The sequence below is a fragment of the Mus caroli genome, unplaced genomic scaffold (genome assembly GCF_978045245.1).
Source record: "Mus caroli unplaced genomic scaffold, Mus_caroli_1 scaffold_3, whole genome shotgun sequence".
Classification (NCBI taxonomy): Eukaryota; Metazoa; Chordata; class Mammalia; order Rodentia; family Muridae; genus Mus; species Mus caroli.
Window position 1 is genome coordinate 116,958,591 of NW_028227258.1, and position 16,282 is coordinate 116,974,872.

Genomic DNA, 16,282 nt, shown 5'->3' on the forward strand with positions numbered 1-16,282 from the left:
AAGAAGAGAGGATAGAAGAGAGAAGAAGAGAGAAGAGAGAAGGAGAGAGGCCATGACAGCAGGTGAGCAAAACAGGCAGCTAGGGCAAAAAGCTTCACATCTTCACCCACAAGCCAAGGGAGCCAACTGTAGTTGATGTACAGTACTACATATTCTCAAAGGCTTCCTGAAGTGTTGCTCCACCTTTTAAAGTTGCTATGATCTTCCCAAATTGTTACTCCAACCCAGAACCAAGTATTCAAATATATGAACCTTTGAGGGTCAATCAAACCACCAAATGTATTACTGTTCCCATGCTCTGCTGGAACTCAGTATTTCTTCCAATTACATACTTGAGGCTTATCAGCTTAATTCACTTGTTCACATTTGGAACAGACTATCATCATTTTCTTACAAACATTTGCTCCAAAGAACCCATGGTTTATGTCTCAGTATACAAGTAAAATATCACATTGCTCATGATACAGCAGTTTCCAACTGCAAACCATAGAGAAGAGTTAATATAATTCTCTAGTCAACCAAACAAGTTGACTATAACCCTCTGCTATACAGAAGCAAGTTGAACTCATAAAATTGAAGGTGTTTATGATTCTAGTTACCATACTATAAATCTACAACTCAGATCTTAATGTGATCACAACTGCACCTTTTCTTACCCTGTATTTAAGACCTAGAAATGCTTTATATAAATGCCCCAAAAATAACTAAAATTTACAATGAAATGATATTTTATCATTTTTTCTATCTAAATTCGCTAATTCTAAATCTTTCCCTAAACACAAGCATTTCTGAAACTTACTTTACAAATTACGTAGTCAATGAGCCTAACTCAAAATCTCTCTCAATACATTATTATACTTAAGTTTCTTCATTTCTGTATGATATAGTTTTATTTATATATTTTGTTTATTTATATACATTTTATTAGATACTTTCTTTCTTTATATTCCAAATGTTATCCCCTTTCCATTCCCTGCCCCTTACCCCTGCTTACCTACTTACCCATTCCCACTTTCTGGTCCTGGCATTCCCTTATACTGGCACATAGAGACTTCACAGGACCAAGGGCCTTTCCTCCCGATGTTGACTGACAAGGCCATCCTCTGCTACATATGCAGCTGGAGCCATGAGTCCCACCATGTGTACTCTTTGATTAGTGGTTTATTCCCTGGGATCTCTGGGGGTACAGTTAGTTCATATTGTTGTTCCTTCTATGGGGTTGCAAACCCCTTCAGATCCTTGGGTCTTTTCTCTAGCTCCTTCATTAGGGACCCTGTGTTCAGTCCAATGGTAGTGTGGACATCCACCTCTGTATTTGTCATGCACTGTAAAACCTCTCAGGAGACAGATATATCAGGCTCTTTCTAATAGAGGTGAAATTTATGTTCCAGTGTTAATTTTGCACCATAGGAAGGTACAATGTACTAGCATTTCTAGCTTACTGAAGCAGCAATAATGATACATGTGTCTTAGTTACATTTTTGTTCTATGATAAGACACCATAACTGAATCAAAGTAAAACAACACAAAACAAAACAGTTTATTGTATCTTACAGTTCAGAGGTAAATCCATGACAATCATAATGAAGTTCATAGCAACAGGCAGACAGACCTGGAGCCAGAGCAATTAGACAATAAAAGTGGATGAATTCTTATATATAGACAGTGGTCATAATGAGAATGGCCTCCACAGACTCCTGTGTTTGAATACTTGGTCCCCAGTTGGTGGAATTGTTTGGGAAGAATAGGTTGTGTGGCATTATTGGAGGAAGTGTATTACTGGGGGTGGGTGTTGGGGTTTCAAAAGTCCATAACAAGCCTAATTAATTCTTTCTACTTCTTGTTTATGGATCAAATTGTGACTTCTCAGTATCCCCTTTCCTAGTTTCCTCTCCGAAAATCCCCTATCCTCTTCCCCCTTGCCCTACTCTCCAACCCACCCACTCTTGCTCCCTGGCCCTGCTATTCCCCTACACTGGGGCATATAACCTTCACAAGGCCAAGGGCCTCTCCTCCTATTGATGACTGACTAGGCCATCCTCTGCGACATATGCAGCTAGAGACAAGAATCCCACCATGTTTTTTCTTTGATTGATGGTTTAGTCCCAGGGAGCTCTGGGGATACTGGTTAGTTCATATTGTTTTTCCTCCTATAGGGCTGCAAACCCCTTCAGCTCCTTGTGTCCTTTCTCTAGCTCTTTCATTGGGGACCCTCTAAGTCGTGATAGAAAACTAAAGACCTTCAAAGTCATCTGAGAAAGCCTATTACCATATTCTCAAGTTAGCAACACAAAGAATATGACATCAAGGCTTGTTGAATTTAATATATTAAAATTTAACTTAATATCTTCCTTCCATACTAAATTGCAGTTCATACAGATTTGCCAAAAGGATTATATATATATATATATATATATATATATATATCAGAATGCATGCTGTTTTATTAATTAGTGTACAAAGAATTGTTAGGTTTGATGATTATGTTCAATTAAGTATAATGAATATAATTAATGTAGCTGCTGTTTTAGGTACTTGAGTTAATAGTGCCATTAACTGAAGCTGTTTTTGTTGTGGTGGTGATTATTGCTATAGTAGAATACTTAAAGTTAAAATTAGAGGAAAGTTAAAAGTTTGACCAGTACTTTTTTTTTCTTCATTAAATCTGTGCACCTGTACATGTGTGTATACATGTATCCATATGCACATCTTATCATTTAAATTACACACTGTAATGTAAGCATAAATGTCTTAGCCATAGTGTTAGTTGCTACAAACCACTTATTTCTTTTAAATCTATTTAGAAAGAGAAGTTTAAATCTAAACGGGGTTATTAAATTTTAATCAGAAGACGAGTGTCCCTGCCTTTTCATCACCTGAAATAGAAACGATTCATTTTCCTCAGAAGAAAAGTGTTAAACAGCATTTTCACATGCCAACTGTTTTAAATCCAGTAATTTTTCTCTATTAAATGCTTTGTCATTGCACTTTTATGTAACATTATTTCACTGTTGGCAATGACTGTTATAATGTACAGGATAAATTTAATTGTAACTGTCATGTTTTTTATCTACTTATTCTACAGGCAGTACTAATGAATATTTAAATAATGAAAGGAGAAAATTATTCTTATAACTTTAAGCAGTGCTGTAGAAAGTGCAGGTCTTCAATATGTTATTTACAGTAAAAGGAACATAATTAAATTATGTATTTTATCATGTACCAGAAAGTTATCATTGATTCTGAAATAAAGAAAAGTCTCATTAAGTTTTTTTTCACATATGCACACACATTAGGTATGGACCTACATAATCCCACATATTTCATTTTTTTTGTAAAGTTATTTACAAGCCTGCAAGACTATTGGCTTTTGTTGTATATGTTAAGAAGGTAAAATTTCTACTTATACATGTTTTCAAACCACAGCATACACTAGCCTTTTTTGTTTGTTTGTTTGTTTGTTTTGTTTTTTAATTAGGTATTTTCTTCATTTACATTTCCAATGCTATCCCAAAAGTCTCCCATACCCTCCCCCCCACTCCCCTACCCACCCACTCCCACTTCTTGGCCTTGGCGTTCCCCTGTACTGAGGCATATAAAGTTTGCACAACCAATGGGCCTCTCTTTCCACTGATGGCCGACTAGGCCATCTTCTGATACATATGCAGCTAGAGACACGAGCTCTTAGGGTTACTGGTTAGTTCATATTGTTGTTCCACCTATAGGGTTGCAGACCCCTTTAGATCCTTGGGTACTTTCTCTAGCTCCTCCATTGGGGGCCCTGTGATCCATCCAATAGCTGACTGTGAGCATCCACTTCTGTGTTTGCTAGGCCCCTGCATAGCCTCACAAGAGACAGCTATATCTGGGTCCTTTCAGCAAAACCTTGCTAGTGTATGATGGTGTCAGCGTTTGGAGGCTGATTATGGATGTATGTACAATTTTCTATTAATAGTTTCTCTTTGTCAGGAATGAATTGTTTTGGTGTTTGAATTGTGTACATGCTTTGAAGAGTCAGTTTAAACACTGTTACATTGTCTGTTTTGATATTGATGGGTAAATGAGGGGATATTGCTTATTATGAACATCTACATTGTGTTTGGTTCAGACATAGCTAATTAATGAATGCATTACTATATATGTAATTTTGCTGTGGTATGATTTTTTTTAAAGATCCTTTTTCTGAAATTTTCAAGAACATGTCTTCATTTAACTGATATGACCATGCTAAACCTCAGATCGTTGAACAGACTTACTGAATGCATGCATTCTGTTTAGTCGTAATTACATATATTTTAACTAGCATCCTTTCAGATTGGCCCCAGCTTCAGCTAACCAACATTCTGCTCTCTATCTGTATGGCTTTGACTTTTAGCCTCTGCATACAAAGGTAAAGATACACCATCTCACAAATGGACATTTGTTTCTGCCACTACTGCCTAGCTTTAATTCATTCATAAGTCTTATGTTTACTCAAAGAATTTTCTGGTTTTTTAAATACAATTTCTTCAATAGTTATTTACACTATTGAATATCTGAATATTGGCTATACTCATAGGTTTATTTGTATTTTAATTGGAAGTAAAATATAATTATTTTAAGTTTTTGATTAAATTTGTTGGAAATTGTCAGTTTTGAGTGAAATTAACTTTGTATTTTTAATCTTTTCACTATATCATTTTTAATTTCTAAAATAGTCTGTATATTATTATTTTAGTTTATTTATTATATAGTCTATTATCATTTTAAATTTTATCAAATAACATTCTCATGCTTATTTTTATTAATTATTTTAGTTATATTACATGTATTTTTAAGTTCTTGATTTTCTCTGTTTAAAATTTTAAGATGTTGTTTTTACTTATTTATTCATTCATTTTTATATTTTGAGAGAGGGCACACTGTGTAGTTGTTGTTTACCTAGAACTTGTGATATATCCCAGGTGGACCTCAAACTTACAGAGATCCACCTGTCTCTGCCTATTGACTGCTGCCATGAAAGGCATCCACCACCATGCCTAGCTTTCATATATTAATCTAAGCACATCATATAAGTTTCTTTCTATATATAAATTTACATGCATTTTTTCAAAGTATTGATCCATTTAATTAGAATTCTTAATAATTTCTTTGGATGGTAGATGAGGAATTTAAAAATGTTTGTGCCATTATATTTCTAAATTTAATTTCTAATTACTAAATAGTTGCACTGTTTTTGAAGTATATTGAGTATAATATTGAGTCATTAAAATTTACTTTATGCAAGACAAAATTGATTTCTCAAGTGTTACAGTATACATATATGTTCAAATTGAATACAAAAATCTCAGACATAGACACACTTTTAGTGTGTATTTGATAAGATATAGCAACTGTTTCCTTAAAATCTTACATAAATTACGAATTCATGATCTACAAATATTGCATCTTATGTTACAATTTGATTAGTTTGCCATAATTTTATATTTTGGGGTGATGCCTATATTTATTTTGATTTATCATTTAATACTGATTCAACGCCAGTTCCTAGATATATAACAGTAAAATTTCATTTTCTGTGAATTTGTGCTTTTTGTACCATGTAATATACTTCTGGAGTTGCTATATATGTAATAATATGAACCTTAATTTCATACTTCTGTCCTTCATATAATTCACTTGTGTCTTTCTCCATATCTTCATAGGCATGTGTGTGTGTGTGTGTGTGTGTGTGTGTGTGTGTGTGTGTGTGTATGTGTAGCAAGACTGTATTTTTTGGAAAGCAAAGCCATACCTAGAATAACCTACTATTTAAAAATCAAAAGTTTAATGCTCTGTTGCTGCCTAGCTAGTATTGATGATAGAGAAGTCAGTTAATGACTGAACAGGCTGATTGATGAGAAAAGATGTCATAGGTAGACAAAACTGCTTTCCAAGTCACAATTAGATGGTTGACTTCTGGGTTCTTATTTCCTGAGACAAAGACTTATCAGGTCTTTCTTAGCCTATGAGAAAATGCTGCTTGGATTTTTCAGTGTTCCTGCTGTTCTAATCTTGGCAGGACCCAGTAAACTCTGCATTTGTCTGAATCAACCAATCTGCCAAGACAGCCACAGCAACTAATCCAGAGAAAAGAGAGTTTTCTTACACTCCAAACATAAAAACCTCGACTCTCCAGGAATTTAAATAGACTCTGGTTTTCAGATCATGTCCTGTTTGAGTTTCAATTGTTGTTGTTGTTATGCTGACTTGCTTACAATAAACCTTGGCTATGTGTTGTACCTGTGATTCCTTCAGTGGTGGAGAAAATGAATGGAATCCAAATCTTAGGTAGTAACAATATTAGGTCAATTATTTTTTTAAATGTGTATGTTCATCTGACAATCACTCACATAATTTACAGTAAATCCTCTAGTTATCACCAATGTAAGATTCACAATCATTCCCACTCAGGTCTCCATCCATCCATCCACCCACCACCCCATCCACATGTTTGTGCTGATTATATTTTATAGGAGTTTTCAATCAAGTGCTTAAAAAAATAGTCAGAAATTTAAGTCTTGTTAATTAGCTTCTATAACTTACTTGCACCCTGAAGATTTCAGAGTTCACAGTTAGTAAATCACCACATGCACCTTACCCAGTTTCTTTTTATGAAATACATGTTCTCACTTTTGTTTCTAAAGCCATATATGCCATCAGTGTGGCTCTATCAATATAAATGGTACCCTGTAAAAAAGAAAAGGGACATTTTGTAATAAAGAAGTAACTGTTTATCATTACTATTTTATCATGCATACTTAATATATTTAAAGTAAATTACATTTCAACAATTCTTCATTGATGATTAATATCCATCACCTGAATGCCAAGGGCACATTGAATCTTGGTGCTGGCTTTCACTAACCTATCCTATTCACTCACAGAAAGTTATTCACAGAATTCCTCATGCAGACATTGAGTTTTTCTCACATTTCAATGTCTCCCATAGTCTCCAGTGTGGGTTTGCCACAGCATTGTTTCATTTCTTTGTAATCTAACACTATCATCATTTTGAAAATTGTGTGCTTGTATGTAGACTTTCCAAAATTCCCATTTGGCTGAATTTTAAGTACACTTTCTTCTTAACATAGGTTATTGGTTTTCATTTTTACTTTTTCTTATATATGTAGCCAAAGAAATACAGTTAACTTGCATTGATTTAGCATGTATTTACATGTGCAATGCATGTACAAAAACTTATCTAATTAATCAAGCCATCTAACTCAAGCAGTAGATTTTTCTATATGCTCTTGCCATTTTATTTGTGAGTTTATCTTTGCTGCAATTATAACAATGGATACTTCATCGTCGTTAAAGGAAAAATCTATCAAGATTAACTCTCAATTTTGAACATCTATGCCCCAAATGAAGGGAACCCACATTTGTAAAAGAAACATTATTAAAGCTCAAAGCACACATTGAACCTCACACAATAATAGTGGGAGACTTCAACACTCCACTCTCACCAGTGGCCAGATCATGGAAACAGAAAGTAACAGAGACACAGTGAAATTAACAGAAGTTATGGACAAAATGGATTTAAAAGATATCTATAGAACATTTCACCCTAAAACAATATAATTCACCTCATGGTACCTTCTCCAAAATTGACCATAAAACTGGATAAAAAACAAGACTTAACACATACAAGAAGATTGAAATAATCTCTTGCATCCTATCAGACCACCACAGACTAAGGCTTGTCTTCAATAGCAGCAAAACAACAGAAAGCCCATCTACACATGGAAACTCTCTAATTTAATTTATAAGTTTAAAAAAGTTATGTACTAAATCTGCTCTTATCTTCCATTCTCTCTGCTCCATATCCACTCCCATCCTCTACCTCACGATTCCCTCCCAATTTTATATGCTATTCATTTTATTGTTTTAATAAAACACCTAGTGCTGCCAGTGTGTGCATGGACCCCAGCACAGGGAGCCGTGATGATACATCTGTATATCAGATTCCTCCTCCTGAGGCTGAAGGATCAAGGTAGACCATAAAACTGGATAGCTAGTTATTCTTTTTTTTTTTTTTTTGAGGAATTGTCCTCCATGTTGTTAGGCTCTCCAGACTGCTACAAGATTAGTTCCTCTAAAATTAAATTTCTTCTTATAGTACTGTAAATACAGACTTCAATTTGGTCTTAAGATATTCTTTATCACTTAAGCATCCATGAAGGTAGCCTTAGGATATTCTGTTATAGCTTGCTTTTCTGTGCTGAAATTTTATTGTTTTTATACTTATTCCCAGGTATTAACTCAGTCTCAGATTAGCAATGTGTTTGTTAATCTATGGTCCTATGAAGTACCATTTATAACAACCCCAAACCTTCCCATGAAACAGCTTTAGCACTCAGGTTTTATGATTCCAGATGGTATCTCCAAACCTCATTACTTTTATAAAACATTTATTTACCCACACTCCATTATCTTTCTTGACCACTGCTATTTTTTTTCAGAAACACATATAAAATCATTTTTTCCAGAACTTTCTGTTTTGTATAGAAATAATTTTCAAATCGGCTATCATTAAAATAAAAATTTCTAATATTTCTGGAATGTCTGATAATGATATTTTGAATTCTCTGTGGTTTATGATACTTTCATTTCTTAGCAAGTATTCATTAATATATAATTAATTGCTTATGGTATAAAATAAATTCTTTAAGAATTCTAGTCTGTATAAATAGCAAAACAAAGACTAATTCCTTACTGTCAATCTAAATTATTAATGTGTGGATTCATTCACTATAAATGTTTGCTGCCCTCAACTTCACCCATTCTTTCCATAACAACCATTATGAGTTTTTGTTACTCTGGAAAGAGGCTTTACAATGTTGGCTCCATTAGACAAACTGTATCTCAAATAGGGCATTTAATTTGATATCTTAACTATAAATATGAAATTTATTTGAATGAGGTCATTAAATATAGTTAATAGCAAACACTGTTAATTTTGGTAATGCATAAATTTAATTATTTTCTTATAATAGTATGCTGTAATATATGTAAATTTGAAGTATATTGTATACATTACTGAAAATTTCACTTAAAGAGCCAAGCATATGTTTATAGAATCTTTTATAAATTTAATTTTTATATGAATGTAATGTATTTTGATTGTACTCATTGCTATCAATCTCCTTCTGTTCCTTCTATGTGTCATATCATCTACATTCCACTCTCAGATTTATGGCCTCTTTTATTGTATACATATAGATAAATATACACAACTCACTGTGTCTTGTTAGTGGTGCCTGGATGAATATGGATTTACAGCTGACCAGTAAAACACGAGAAACTCCCTAAGATGGTTTCTTTTTGAAGTTAGCTATTGGGAGTTCACAGTACAGGATCCCTGCAATGCCCAGAAGACACAATCTCACAGCAGTTTTCTTGGTCTTCTGCCTCTTATATATCCATGAAATCATATATAGTGTTGTTTTTAACTTTGTCCCTGACCTTTACCCATTTCTATGGAGAACTGTTTTGCAAGTTATTTAAACTGAGTTTTAGCTATTCCACTTAAACTATAAATATTTACTCATGCTAATATAAAATCTCAGAACCTGGTCTACAGAGCTAGTTCCACTATAGGCAAGTCTACACAAAGAAATCCTATCTCAGAAAAAGAAATAAATACAATTATGCAGCCAATTTTCTTTATATCCACATTTATTATTTATATGAATTTATAATTCATAAAATATTTCCAAGTTTATTGTTTAACTTTGGATATAGAATATTAGAAATATCTACATCTTGTAGAGGGGGGGGATGGGACTTAAAAAGGGCACATGATTTGCTTTAGAGAATACACAGACATATGAAATGCCAAATATTATTGGAGACATATTTACTCAGAAGAGTTGTTGACCTTCTCCATAAGATGTATAAGTGAAAAAATAAATGTAGGATTAAAAAAAAGAAAGTCCTTTGGCATGCTGTACAATTTTGCATAATTTCTATAGACATCTGAATCCTTAGTTTCACTAGCTGAAAATTCTGTATCCTTTAAAAGGATTTTCAAAGAGATTAAATAAAACAATATTATGATACAATGATCAATAAGCATTGAATTAATTTTATTTCTTTATGGGTCATAACTTTGAGTGTTCCAGAACATACAATTGGTAGAATTTCAGATTTCATCTTTCAACTGAGTTGTTTATTATAGCTCTGCCACCTTCTACTTTTTCTATTAACAGAAATGAGACAGTCATCATCTTCAAGATGAAGAGCTACAAAGTTTGGCCTTTCCTCTCAAAATGAAGAAAGCTACATTCATGTATACGTATCTGGACTTCATTAATTTGTTTCTATTTCCATTTTGTTACCTCTCTGAGACAAAATAAGTATGAAGTTTGTCTCTAAAATTACAATTAAATATTATTACTCATTTGAAATGACCTAGTTAATAAATACTAAAATATTTGAAACCACAAAGCATTTAAATTCCTCATAAGGGGCTATAGATGAAATTATAAGAGAAAAATCCCCTTAAGGTGATTCCCCATGACGATGAATTATTCCTGGAGGATTTGAAACCCTACTGTGACCACTAGTATCTGCTGGATTTCCCTGCTCTGAGGGGCTAATGTATCTGACCAGTTAATCGGAGGAACCATAAGAGCAGGTGACGCCTGTACCTTCATTACTTTTCTTTCCTGCTTCCGTAATTTTGATGTTTTGTTATTTTCTGTCCCTGTGCTCAAACACTGATTGGTTATTCAAACCAATGACAAGCTGAAGAATTGGGCAGTCTTCCAGGTGATTTATTGTCTATTTCTTATTTCTGAAACCTAACTGTAACTCATGTTGCATAAGAAAAGTCATCTCTTGACTTTCTGAAAAATAATTTTCTGATCTTTGTCTTGTATTGTCAATAGCTTCCTATACTCTATACAAACACCACTGCACTGGCCTGGTAGAGAAATGCCATCTAATCTTTTATTTAATGATTCTTATGTTGGCTGTACTAGAGAAACACAAATCACAGAAATCAAAATTATTGTTTTCTTCTTGATAAGTTGATGGCTGTTGAATTCTGTCTTTGTTTTGCCATGCTTGATTCGTTAAGTTTTTGGTATAAATATACATTCACATATGTTTCTAAATTTCAGAGAAAAAAAAAGCATAGACAATGTCGAAAATTCTGTTAATCAGGGTATTTGCAATATAGTGACATGATTTGCACAATGACCTTATGGAAGGTATTTTTGACAAGATTATCTTCTCATGAGTCCTTCATTCTTTGTCTGCTTCATTAATCTCAGAGGTTCAGAAACTTGAAAAAAGATAAAACTAATTCATGTAAAAGATGAGGTTAACATACTTAAAAAGGAGACACAAAGGAACTGTTTAGTACTGTGAACTCACACAGGAAATTATTCACTGCATTCTGAATCAGTCTGCAACTGATTAAAGTAAAAAGACAACTGGTATGTCATAAAGACTTAAAAACCTTAACACTCTATGTCCGTAACACAGTGGAAGCAAACACATCCCTAACAGCTGTGTTAGCTCACTTTTTTCCAAATTAACAAAACATTGCCAAGATGCCAATATTCTCCAAAGATGATAAGAATGGTGCAGTAAAGTAAGATTTGAAAACGGCATCACTTGACAGACATAATTCATGGAAGGCAAGCCAGGTGCTCTGAAGCGCTGTAGCCACACTGATCCCTGACTCTTCTTGGTTTAAAATAAAAAATAATCTTACTTTCAAGTGGGGCTTGGGGAATCCTGCGGAAGAGGGGAAGGATAGAAGGAGTCAGAGGAGTCAAAGACTCCACAAGAAAACCTACAGAATCAGCTCACCTGGGTCCGTAGGGGCTCGCAGAGACTGAACTGCCAACTGCCAATGGGACTGATCTAGGACCTCTGCATATATATATATAACCTATATATATATAGATATATAGGTTGTGGGACTCCTAGTGGTAGGAGCAGGGTGTCTCTGACTCTGTTTCCAGTCTTTAAGATCCTTTCTCACTACTTGGCTGTCTTGCCTAGCCTAAATAGGAGGAGATATGCCTAGTTTTACTGTAACTTGATATGCCAAGGCTGGTTGCTATCCATAGGAGGCCCCCCTTTTCTGAAGAGAGACGAAGAATGGCTTGGGGTGGGCAGCTCTAGAAGGTGAAGGGGGAGGGAAAACGTAGAGCATGTCATCCTGAGTTTTGCAGGCAAATGGATGGAGCTAGAAAATACCATCCTGAATGAGGTAACTCAGACCCAAAAAAAACGCAAAGTATATACTCACTAATAAGTGGATATTAGTCCCCCCAAAAAAGTACAGAATACCCAAGATACAGTCCAGAGAACTCAGAAAGGTCAACAAGCTGAAAGGCCCAAGTGGGGACACCTCAGTCCCACTTGGGAGGGAGAAGAAAACAATCACAAGGAAAGAGGGAAGGAGGAACTTGAGAGGGGAAGTGGACTGGGGTGGGGAAAGAGGGGAGCCTAATCTGGTATTGGGTGAGGGAAAAGGACTAAAGCCCTGAGGACCAGCAGAAAGAATGGAAATAGGCAACCTCAGAAGATAGAAAGTTGGGGTGGAGGTGCCCTCCAGAATGTAAGGGAGACCTGGGAGGTGAGAGACTCTCAGGACTCAAAGGGAAGCACCTTGGGTGATATGCCCTACAGTAGGGAGAGGGAACTTATAGAGCCCAACTCCAGCAGGAAGACAGGGCATCAAGTGGTGGTTGGGGCACCCCACAGTCAAAACTCTGATCTATAAATGTTCCTTTCTGAAAGAACTGCAGGGATGGAAATGGAGGGAAACCTGAGGATAAAAAGGTCAAGGGAAAGGCCCAAAGTGGGATCCAGATCAATGGGAGGTCCCAAGGCCTGAGACTATTCCTGAGTCTATGGAGGGCTCACAAAGAGGGACCTAGCATGACTGTGCTCTGAAAGACCCAACAAGCAACTGCAAGAGTCAGATGCAGATATTTGCACCCAACCAATGGACAGAAGCTTTTGGCTCACATTTCTTGTTTATGTTACCTCGAGGTTGTAGGTGGGGTACGTTTCTACTAAACTGGCTTGAATTCCAGATAAATTTGATTTCTGCAATATAGGTTGAAGAATAGTACATGATTCTGCTAGAGGATGGACAGAACACAGAAGTTTTTAAAAAGCCAGTGGCATTTAAATTTTTCCCTCTGTGAGATTAATGTAAAACCATCTCAGCTTATATCTCTTTGACCAAAACTTATTTGATTATGGCCAAAATCAGCAAACATGGTCTTCTAAATTTCTTTTTTTCTTTTTTTTTTAACAGTTTTTTTAATTAGATTTTTTAAAATTGCATTCCTAATTTCCCCTCCAAAAATCCCCTATCCCATCCCCCTGCTCCCCAACTCACCCAATCCCATCTCTGGCCCAGGCATTCCCCTATACTGGGACATAGGACCTTCACAGGACCAAGGACCTCTCCTCCCATTGATGACCGACTAGGCCATCCTCTGCTACATATGCAGTTGGAGCCACAAGTCCCACCATGTGTTTTCTTTGATTGGTGGTTTAGTCCCAAGGAGCTCTGGGGGAACTGGTTACTTCATATTGCTGTTCCTTCTATGGGGCTGCAAACTCCTTCAGCTCCTTGGGTACTCTCTCTAGCTCCTTCATTGGGGACCCTGTGCTCCATCCAATGGATGACTGTGAGCATCCACTTCTGTATTTGCCCGGCACTGAAGTTCTATTCTTTGCAGTTTTATCTCTTCCTTTTACTAAATGAACCATCTTGTTAGTTGCATCTTTGATCATCCTTAGTGTATATGCGTTCCTCATCCAGTGCAATTGGTTCTTCAACTACCAGACATTCTGTTCTCTATTGTCTCTCCATTTAATCATTTCCATCCAAGTTCTAGGCTCAACATTACTTACCATGAAAAAAAAAAAACAAAACAAAACAAAAAACCCTTCCTTCCTTGACAAGTGTATTCTTTAAGGTGTACTTTGTTATTTTGACATTAAGTAAAAAAAGATACTGATAATACCTGTGAGGTATTGCTTCCTGATATGAGTCCTTCCCCCAACCCTATGGCTTTGTATATAGTCTTTAAGTTAGATCATACTTTTATAGTGGGAACTCCTTGCTACATGATGTGTCCATGCACTGCATGTGACAATTCTTCTTCCATATCTTGAGGTTTTTCAGGCTGTGCGTGCTCTTTGAATTAACTCTCCTTTCTGTATTTGGTTATTCTTACAAGGAGCTGAAAAAATATCATCTCTAGTTTTCAATGCTGTTACCTGTTAGAAACATAGACTCCTTTCTCAGCAGTCTTTGTGGTTTTTTGAAATGGATGGAATCTGATTCTGGCATTTAGGTGCCTTAAAAAGACTTGTCAATGTAGGATGCCTCCTGACACACTGACTCCCAGAAAGCTACTTCTGGATTCATCTCTCAAAGTTTGTTTTGCTGTATATGTTCATCATACATACTGTTCAGTTATTGTTCATTTAGTCACTTGAGCATTTTCTAAGTTGGACTCATTCATAGGTGGACATACACAGCACTTCAATAAAGAATTAAACTTCAGTGTGCATAGCTCAGCTTGCTGTCACACCTGGAAAATAATTATTTCATTCCAGCTCAATTTTCATGAATCATAGCCAACTAACTCTTTCCTTTTTTATCATTACTATTGAGATACATCTGTCAATGATAATGAAGATGCTTAATTAACCAATGTTTACATTTCATAGCTTAGTCTCTTAATTATGTTTAAACATGTGACCATTCTCCCTCAAGAGCAAAGTTAGAAAAATTAAATAATATGATATTGCTAAAATGATAAATTAAAAGTATTAAACATCAATTAATCTCAATTATCAACTTTTTAATGACCAATTTTAAAATCATTTGCTATAAGAATGTTATAGAGTCCAATTTCTTTATGTTAATTCAGTTCAGAATGCATTGCTTATGGAACACCAGCCACCATGCTTCCTGATAGTCCTTGCCTGCCCTCACTGAAAATAAAAAGGAGCATTGGCTAATTGTCTGCTAAATATATATATATATATATACATATATATATATATATACACACATATATACACACACATATATATATACATATACATATATGGAGAGAGAGCATATAAATTCATATATACAGATAGATGTAGCAATATAGAAAAGAGATTTATTCCAGCTATTTACAATAACTTACAGGCAATTGTCCAATTAATCTAGCATGGGTTGCTATGAACAGAACATCCAAGAATCCAGAAGTGTCTCGGTCCAGGAAGCTGGATGTTTCAGTTGGTCTTCAGTAGATGAAAGAAACCCAAAAGAGTAGTCACTAATGCCAGCAAAGGAATGGACTGGTTAACAAGACAAGAGTAAGAAGGCTAAGAGAAAAATGCTTCTTTTCTTCCTTGTCTTTTTTTAAACTCCAGAGATGGTGTGGCCCAGATTAAAATGTGTCTTCCTACCTCAGAGGTCCCTTCTATTTTTCTGTTATAGTTCATTCTAAATGTATTCAAGTTGGCAACCACTAATAGCCATCACAGACATACAGGTGGATGTGTTCATGCTGTCCCTTTTATTTTTTGCAGGAGCTGGTTCTTCATAATTAGAATTTTCATTTAACTATTTTCATAGAATACATATTCAGTGTAGTTTCTCAGAGAGTTACTCTTTTTCTTACATTTGTAAACAGACATAATCATTATGTATTAATGTTAAAACTACATCAAATAAAGTAGTTCATAAACTAGTTCACTTTCTTACTAGTAAAAAATTAAAAGAATATTTTATGTTAAACTATAAAATTTACATATTAAATCCGATTATAACAGTCTTTTTTTTGGATATACTTTTAGACAAAAGGAAAGGAGAAGAAATTTTGGGTACAACTCCATACCCCACCCCAGAAAAGAAATGGAAAAATGATCATCTTTTGTGTATCAGTTAATGTGCTGAACATTTATGAGGTAATTTTAAGGGAAATTTTGTTTGATCTGTTCATCTTGGGTAACTTGTTTTCTGTGTCTGTGAAATGGCCTTTTTTAGATATATCACTTAATAGTTTCCTAATGTAAAAACTCATTTCTCAATGGGCAAATGAATGCCCAATTTAAGATAAACTACAGAAATATTATTTATTTACCAACATTACATTACCATGAAACTCAACATACTTGCTGTAATTAGAGTGTTTTAGAGCAGAGTTGCATAGATTAGGGTATTAGAAAGTAAATAGAGTAGGTAATTTGCATGTGTGAATTAATCCACATGTCA

The 16,282-nt window shown here is 35.0% G+C and overlaps 1 long non-coding RNA gene across 1 annotated transcript in view; it reads left to right on the forward strand.

Annotated features, from left to right (window-relative positions):
* LOC115030653 (uncharacterized) overlaps positions 1-15,974 on the forward strand; it is an 82,645-nt gene extending 66,671 nt beyond the window's left edge. Inside the window, exon 8 of the long non-coding RNA XR_015046629.1 lies at positions 15,865-15,974. This is a non-coding gene — a long non-coding RNA (uncharacterized LOC115030653). The remainder of the gene's footprint in view (positions 1-15,864) is intronic.
* Positions 15,975-16,282: the final 308 nt, after the last annotated feature.